The sequence below is a fragment of the Haliotis asinina genome, chromosome 4, assembly GCF_037392515.1.
Source record: "Haliotis asinina isolate JCU_RB_2024 chromosome 4, JCU_Hal_asi_v2, whole genome shotgun sequence".
Classification (NCBI taxonomy): domain Eukaryota; kingdom Metazoa; phylum Mollusca; class Gastropoda; order Lepetellida; family Haliotidae; genus Haliotis; species Haliotis asinina.
Genome location: NC_090283.1, coordinates 26,567,515 through 26,576,590, shown reverse-complemented (window position 1 = coordinate 26,576,590; position 9,076 = coordinate 26,567,515). Strand labels below are relative to the sequence as shown.

Here is a 9,076-nt window from a genome sequence, read left to right as displayed (position 1 = left end):
ATTCAGATAACTGAGTGTCTTAAATGTTGTTTGTGTAGCTCCAGGTTAAGGGTATTCTCTGGAAGTCATCTAGCAGACTTTGTATGGAAGCCAGATACATGAGCTCTTGAGGAGAATGTGTATAGAGAATAGGTACATGCAAGCCTGGGCAGATTTAGATTCCAAGGTGTGTTCAGAGTGCTTTGTGTATCTTCAGGTTAAAGGTATTCTCTGGAAGTCATTATGTATTGTCACATACACTTTGTGTGTGTGGAGGCCAGATGCATGCACGCTTGAGTAGATTCTGATTCCAGGGTGTGTTTTGGGTGGTTTTTGTACCTTCAGATTAAAGATATTCTCAAGCCGTCATCAAGTAGTCAACAGGAACGTGTACAGAGTCGAAATATGTGTTGGCTTGGGTCGATTTAGATTACTGGGTGTCACTTCAGGTGAAAGATATTTTCTGAAAGGCATGAAGTAGACTGTGGATGGAGGCAAGATACATGCAAGCTAGGGCAGATTTAGGTTACAGGGTGTTCAGGGTGCTTTGTGTATCTTCATCTAAAAGGTATTCTCTGGAAGTTGTTAGGTATTGCCACATAGACTGTGTACAGAGGGCAGATAAATGCACAATTGGATAGATTTAGATTAGAGGGTGTGTTCTGGGTGGTTAGTGTACCTTCAGCTGAAAGATATTGTCTGAAAGTCATCAAGTAGTCACATAGGCTGTGTACAGAATTGAAATACATGTTAGGTTGGGTAGATTTAGATTCCAGGGTGTCTGTAGTGTGGTTTGTGTATCTCCAGGTTAAGGGTATTTTCAGGAAGTCATTGCATATAGTCACATAGACTGTGCACGGAGACCAGATGCATGCACTATTGGATAGATTTAGATTAGAGGGTGTCTTCAGGGTGGTTTGTGTATCTTCAAGTTAAAGATATTCTCTGGAAGTCATCAAGAGGTCACATAGGCTATGTATACAGAATCGAAATACATGTTAGGTAGGGCAGATTCATATTCCAAGGTGGCTTCAGGGTGGTTTGTGTATCTCCAAGTTAAAGGCAGTTTCTGAAAGGCATGAAGTAGACCATGGATAGACACATGAAAGCTAGGGTAGATTTAGGCTACAGGGTGTGTTCAGGGTGCTTTATCTGTCTTCTCTGGAAATCAGTATGTATTGTCACATGGACTGTGTACAGAGACCAGATTCATGTTAGGTTGGATAGATTTAGACTCCAGATACATGTACACTTGGGTAGGTTTAGATAACTGGGTGTATTTGATGTGGTTTGTGTGTCTTCAGGTTAAGGGTAGTCTCTGGAGGTCATTACATATAGTCACATAGACTCTGTACAGAGGCCAAATACATATGAGCTTGGGTAGATTTAGATTACAGAGTGTGTTCTGGGTGGATCTGTAGCCTCAGGCTAAAGGTATTCTCTGGAAGTCATCAAGTAGTCACACAGACTGTGTTCGAAATACATGATAGCTTGGATAGATTTGAATCCCAGGGTGGCTGTATGGTGGTTTGTGTATCACCATGTTATTCCAGGTATTCTCTGGAAGTTATTATGTATTGTCATATAGACTGTGAATGGATACATGTTAGTTTTTGTAGATTTAGGTGACAGGGTGTGTTCCAGGTGGTTTGTGTATTTTCAGGATAAATATCTTCTCTGGAAGTCATTATGTATTGTCATGTAGATTGTGTATAGAGGCCAAATAAATGGACACTCGGGGAGATTTAGATTAGAGGGTATCTTCATTGTTGGTTGTGTAGCGTCAGCTTAAAGATATTCTCTGGAAGTCATCAGGATTCGAAATACATGTTAGGTTGGGAAGATTTAGATTCCAGGGTGACTTCAGGGTGATTTGTATATCTTCAAATTAAAAGTATTCTCTTTGTCAGTAAGGACTATGTGTATTGAAATTATACATGCAGGCTTGTGTAGATTTAGATTACATGGTGATTAAGTGACCGGACAAGTGGGACAACCCCGTTCGAAAGTGGTTTGTGTATCTTGAGGTTAAACGTATATTCTTTGGAAGTTATTACATATAGTCACATAGACTGTATAGAGACCAGATACAGCATGCTTGGGTAGATTTAGATCCCAGAGTGTGTACAGGGTGGTTTGTGTATCTTCAAGTTAAAGGTATTGTCTGGAAGCCATTATATACATACATATAGACTGTTTACCAGATCAGATACATGCACTTTTTTTTGTAGATTCAGATTCTAGGGTGTGTTCAGGTGAAAGGTAGATGGGTTCAATTTCTTCTCCAAAAGCTACTTGCCACACGGTAGGCAGGTTTCGTACAATGTAGGTAATGCCTTTAATTTGGGCACTTAGCCTTGAAAATCCTGGGGAAATTATATTTGCCTTAAGTCTAGAAAAGCCTAGAAAAAGTCTTTTAAGCCTTGAATTTCAAGTTGACCTCTTGAACACCGTAGGCCAGAAAACCTGCTTAGGCGTCACCAGGATGCCACACTCAACAATATTCCAGCTATATGGTGGTGGTCTGTAAATAATCGAGTGTGGACCAGACAATCCAGTGATCAACAACAGGAGCATCCATCTGGGCAATTGGGAACCGATGACATCTGTCAACCAAGTCTGCGAGTCTGACCACCCGATCCCGTTAGTCGCCTCTTACGACAAGCATAATCTCCTTTTGTGGCAAGCATGGGTTGCTGAAGGCATATTCTACCCTGGGACCTTCATGGGTCTTTTTTCTAAAGGCAGTTGTTGCTGAAGATGTTCACAGAGCTGTCAGTGTGGCACAAATAAAGCCCAGGTTCCCTGTACATGCAACTTTAGGTTCATGTTTAATTTGGATGGTCAAGAAATATTCTAGTGGTGAAAACGTAGTGATCACTTATTACAGGGTGCGTTATGTGTGGTTTGTTTTGCTTCAGACTAACTGTAATTCACCCTGAAATGTCAAGTCTTCAAAATAGTAGCTGAGATAGATTTTGTTTACAGGGTGTCTTTTGGGTAGATTGCATAGCACCTATATAAAGTTTATCTCTGGACATGGTAAAGTGTGTCAGATAGATTGTATGTTGAGGCCAGGTACATGCTAGCATGGGTCTACAGGGTGTCTTACAGGGTCTTGTTGGTAACACTGACTTCAGAAACTGGCAAAGGCAAACAAACTGTGTAGTGTGGCTTCGTGTATGAATTTGAATTTGACTTTGAGCGAGTGGTGTGTTGAACTTCAGGTTGAAAAAAGGTCAAGCAGTTGAAGCAAATCCTTGTTGTTGCTTAAGTCCTGGGTTTGATTTCCCACAAAGGTGCTCTATAATGTAACCTGCAAAACAGCAGGTAAAAGCTTTCCTCCTGAAATGGTTTACATGGTCACATTAACCAGATCAGACACATTATGACTTGGGTAGAGTTTTGTATTACAGGATGTGTTTGATATTGTTAATCAGAGCTCCAGATAATTTTTCAAGCAGTTCAAGAGTAGTTGCACTTTTTGAGGAGTAACTATCATTTTGTATACTCCTACTAGTTTAAAGAATTGAGTATTTTTACACAGAATGTGCTTTTGTTATCGGTTAATTAGTATGTTTAAGTATATCAATATAAATGGTTCTCAATAGGACCAACTTTCTAGTAATTCTTATATTGCCAAATAGTTGACAGCTATTTTCAAACACTCAACATTGAAGTCACTATAACAGTATATGTATATGTAGGCATTGCTTAACATTTGTGGACACTGTTGTAGAGTTCGGGCGCCTGGATGAATAATCATGCACCACTCAATTAAGTTAACTGAGTAAAATACGAGAGGTATTATAGACCCATTGGGTACTAAGTGAATCTTGTGTGGTTTGGGTACTCCCAGATTTTGACTTATGAACTAGTCATACACTTACTAAAGTGACTAGGTAGGAGACAGCATGGATATATTTGCAATACACAGTATTGTAATGGTGGTCTGTGAGACTATGTAGAGAGGATGGGTTGATCTTCTCCTCCCCCCCCCCCCCCCTTCGGCATGTAATGTGGGGGGATATAGTCGATGCCTCATCTGTCCGCCCGTCCATGCGTCCGTAATCATTTTGTTTCCAGAGCATAACTCAGAAACCGTTCAATATTTGGCATTTGGCATTTTTATTTTTTTTGCTTTTCCATGGAACATTTTGGTGTTAGTCTAATGATGGGGCAGGCTTCATTTCCGGAGCAGAACTCAAAAGACGTTCAATATTTTTCTGCAAAACTTGGTAGATATATGTGGCAACCCCAAAGTGGTGCCTTTTGCTACTTACATGTTCTTCTGATTTATTATTTTCTCCGTTTTTATGGAAATGTTCGAACATAGTCTCAAAAGGGAGGGGCATGCTTCGTTTCCGGAGCAAAACTCAAAAACCGCTCAATATTTTCTGCAAAACTTGGTAGATATATCAATTGGAACTTAGAGTGGTGCCTTTTGCTACTTACAATTTTTTGTTACTTATTATTTTCTCAGTTCCCTTGGAAACGTTTTTGACTTACTCACAAAAGTAAGAGGTGTGTTTCGTTTCCGGAGCAGAACTCAAAAACTTCTTCATATCTGTCAGTGTTACTTGGTAGATATGTGTTGCAGACCCCAAAGTGGTGCCTTTTGCTATTTCCTATTTTTTATGTATTATTTTCTCGGTTCCATAAACATGTTGCTGACTTCGTTTCCGGAGCACAGCTTGAAAACCATTTCATATCTTTCAAAAGATCTTGCCAGATATACGAGACAGATCTTGAAATAGTGACTTTTTCTGATCACAGATATATGGCCTTTATATTTTTCATGAATTCCATGGAAACAATTCAGACTTGGTCTAAAAACACAATAAGTAACTGTCTGATGATTTGTCCTTTCAAATATGTGGGGGCCAGAAGGATATGTCATCTTCTGATGACTCTTGTTTATTTATTTATTTAGATTAGATTTGTTTGTGAACTTGATACCATGTCAACTCCCAATCAGCTGTCACCATTTGGAGAAAATGGTTCAGATACTTTTTTTCCAGAAGTACTTAGATTGATTGAACAGACTTGAATTGTGCTTGAATTATTGGCCATCTTTACTCTGTAACAATGATATTGCCTATGCTCCAAAATAACATTGTTTCATCAAAAGCTTGTGTCCAAGAGGATGCATATGTTACATAAATATGTCCTGCCAGAATTTATTGTGTCAGAAACGTGGGACTCAGGGTTAGATTCATTCCTGCATGTAGATACCTCCACGTGACATCCCTTCCCCCAGATGACAGACCCCACAGGTTAACACCATTCCCCCAGATGACAGACCCCAGAGACAAATACTGTCCCCACCCCCACCCCACCCCCTAGTGTAAAAACCACAACCCCTAGATGACAGGCCCCCATAAGTGGACCTATGTAAGCACCCTAGATGGCAGACCCCAGAGGTGTCACGCCCTCCCAAGATGACAGACCCCACAGGTAAACATCCTCCCCCAGATGTCACACTCTCCCTTAGATGACAGAGCCCCCAGATAGACTTCACTTGGTAAACTCCGACCCCTCCTACCCCTGAGATGACCCCATGAGGTGACCCATGTAGATATAACCAGGTGCCACACCTTTCACCAGATGGAAGAATGGTAGATGCCTCCAAAATGAAAACAACAGATGCACTTCTGGAAATGCTCAAGTGGTGGTCAAATAGACTGTACAGTAACCAGATGGATACAAACATGGGTAGTTTACAGGATGTCTTCAAGGTAGTTTGTGTATCTTCTGTATAGAGGCTTGTTCTGGAAATGTTTAAGTGGTGGTCAAATAAACTGTGTACAGACACCACATGGACACTGAGATGGGTAGATTACAGGGTATCTTCAAGGTTGTTTGTGTATCTTCCATAGAGGCTTGTCTGGAAATCGTCAAGTGGTGGTCAAATTGTCTGTGTACAGTCAACTAATATGGGTAGAGTACAGGATGTCTTCAGGGTCGTTTGTGTATCTTCAGTAGAAAGGCTTGATTGGAAATGGTGTAGTGGTGGTCAAATAGACTGTGTACGATCACCAGATGGATACTAACATGGGTAGTTTACAGGGTTTCTTCAGGGCAGTGTATGTATCTTCTGTAGAAAAGCTTGTCTGGAAATGGTTAAGTGGTGGTCAAGTACATTGTGTACAGACACCAGAGGGATACTAATATGGGTAGATTACAGGGTGTCTCCAGGATGGTTTGTGTATCTTCAGTATAGATGCTCGTCTGGAAATGGTGTAGTGGTGGTCAAATAGACTGTGTACGATCACTAGATGGATACTAACATTGGTAGTTTACAGGGTGTGTTCAGGGTGGTGTATGTATCTTCTGTAGAAGAAGGCTTGTCTGGAAATGGTCAAGTGGTGGTCAGATAGACTGTACAGTCACCAGATGGATACAAACATGGGTAGATTACAGGGTGTCCTGGGGCTTGTTTGTGTATCTTCAGTATAGGGGCTTGTCTGGAAATGGTCAAGTGATGGTCAAATAGACTGTGTACAGCCACCAGGTGGATGCTAGCATGGGTAGAGTACAGGGTGTCTTCAGGGTGGTTTGTGCATCTTCAGTATATATGCTGTTCTGGAAATGGTGTAGTGGTGGTCAAATAGACTGTGTACAGCCACCAGATCTATACTAGCATGGGTAGATTACAGGGTGTGTTCAGGGTGGTTTGTTTAACGTCAGGTTGTAGGTATTCTCAGAAAGTGATTAAGTAGACTGTGTTAGCTTGGTTATATTTAGGTTAGAGGGTGTTGGTTTGGTTTGTGTAGCTTCAGGTTAAAGGTATTCCCTGGAAATCATTAAGTATGGTCACCATTGTTGTTACTGCTGCTAGAATGTCGGCATGAGACACGGAGTTTGCTGACGTTAGTTTACAGACATTGGAATTGCGAGAGTTCAAAGTGTCATTGGCACCTGTCCCACCACTTTTTTGAGTAACCTTTTTTTTCAGAGTGAGGATTGACATTCATCAATACATGTTACTATCACACCTTGGTTAGACATATTAGCTGCATTTTTTTTGCGTCACGATATGGTTGAGATATTGCCAATGTGATGTTAAATATTAACTCACTCACTCACATTGTTAAGATGTGACATTTTCAGTGTAGTCATTGGCTTCAAGTCTCTCTCACATTTTCTACCAGTGTCATGAATGTAGTTAATTATTTATATTTTGAGACAAAATGTAAAATTTCAGCAATCTATTGATAAAAGTCACCTTTTAGTGTGAATAATTGTGACGAATGTCTTGAATTATCTTTGATTTATTGTGATTCTTGATGGAAGGCCCTGGAGATGGTCGCACGTACATTTTCACTTGTCAGTGGCTGGCAAATCTTTTTGCAAGCTAATAGATATATATGTAATTACAGGGTGTGTTGAGGGTGGTTTGTGTAGCTTCAGCTTAAAGGTAGTCTCTGGAAGTCACATGTAGTCACTTAGACTGTGTACAGAGGCAACATGCATGCTATTTTAGGTAGAATATTATTACAGAGTGCCTTCGGGGTGGTTTGTGTAGCTTGAGTAGTCACATACACTATGTTTTGGGGTCAGGTACATACAAGCTGTGGTAGATTTAGATTACAGGATGTCTTCAGGCTAAAGGTATTCTTTGGCATTCGTCAAATAGGCTGTACAGAGGCCAGATACTTGCAAGCTTGGATAGATTTCGACTCCAGGGTGCAAGCAGGATGTCATGAAGTAGTCACGTAGAGCGTGTATAGATACAGGCCAGATACATGTAAGCTTGGGTAGATTTAGGTAATAGACCAGATGAGATACAAAACAGGTGGTGTAAGATTACAAGGTTGATTGTGGAATATCTACGAATGCACAATCTAGAAATGGTCAAGTGGTCAGAATAAGTGTGCATAGTGGTCAGATGTATACAAGTGGGGTTATATATTGAATACATTGTGTCTTGTGGATGGTTCTTGTAACTTCATGTTACAGATATATCTCTGGAAGCATTCACTGGGTCAAGGGTAGTTTGTGGTTGAAGATAAGCAAATCCCCATTTGCTCAATTAGCATGGTGTTTTGCATGTTCATTGCATAGTTTGAGTCTGTCAAATGGTTAAACCAGATATACATTACATGGGTATTGTACAAAGATTTTGGATGTTTTCAGTTTTGATTGAGGTTATCCCCTGACCTCATGACCATACCCCCCAACATGACAAGATCCACCTGGATGGCCAGATACACTCTGATATCAAGATCCGCCCAGAGTACCAAATCCACCCAAATGGTCAAATCCACCCATATCTCCAGATCCACCCACATGACCATACCCAGCCTTATGACCAGATTCACTTCCATGACCAGATCCACTATCATGATTACATCCACCCACATGACCAGATCCACCCTTATCACCAGATTCACTTCCATGACCAGATCCACCCACATGACCAGATCCACCCTTATGACCAGATTCATGTCCATGACCAGATCCACCCACATGACCAGATCCACCCTTATCACCAGATTCACTTCCATGACCAGATCCACCCACATGACCAGATCCACCCTTATGACCAGATTCACTTCCATGACCAGATCCACCCACATGACCAGATCCACGCAGATTACTAGATCCACCCTCTTGGTCACAATAAATTATCAACCCACATGGCCTTATCCACCCCTTGAACAAATCCACCCTCGTGATCACATCCACCTTTATGACCAGATTCACCTTTATCCACCCTCATGATCAGATATACTTGGGTGAGAAGATCTGTACACATAGTGTAGAGTCAATTTCTTGGTAACAGACTAATTTCTTTGATTCGTGGTAAGAACTGGCCTCAGTTAGCTCTACTCAGTTGTACCAGATAGTCAGCTTCTCTGACCATTAGATGGCCATGATCATCGTTCTTGAAATCACTTACTGGATTAACTTCGCAATTCCAACAAAATAAAATCAATTTAGGAAATCATTATTTCATGACAGTTTACAGTCACCATGTTTGTGAATCACATGATGTAAGGTCAAGGTTAAATTTAGGCATACAATGTTGGATTAGTTTTGTTTTTTTTAATCATGAGAGATTATATTTGTGTAAGTTGTCAAATTACTTGAT

General features: G+C 40.7%; 1 protein-coding gene across 1 annotated transcript in view; it reads right to left on the bottom strand.

The window, feature by feature from the left end:
• Positions 1-1,486: 1,486 nt before the first annotated feature.
• LOC137281465 (mid1-interacting protein 1A-like) overlaps positions 1,487-9,076 on the bottom strand; it is a 313,728-nt gene continuing 306,138 nt past the window's right edge. The window contains exon 2 of the transcript XR_010956738.1: positions 1,487-1,496. The gene's annotated coding sequence lies outside the window, so the exon portion shown is untranslated. The remainder of the gene's footprint in view (positions 1,497-9,076) is intronic.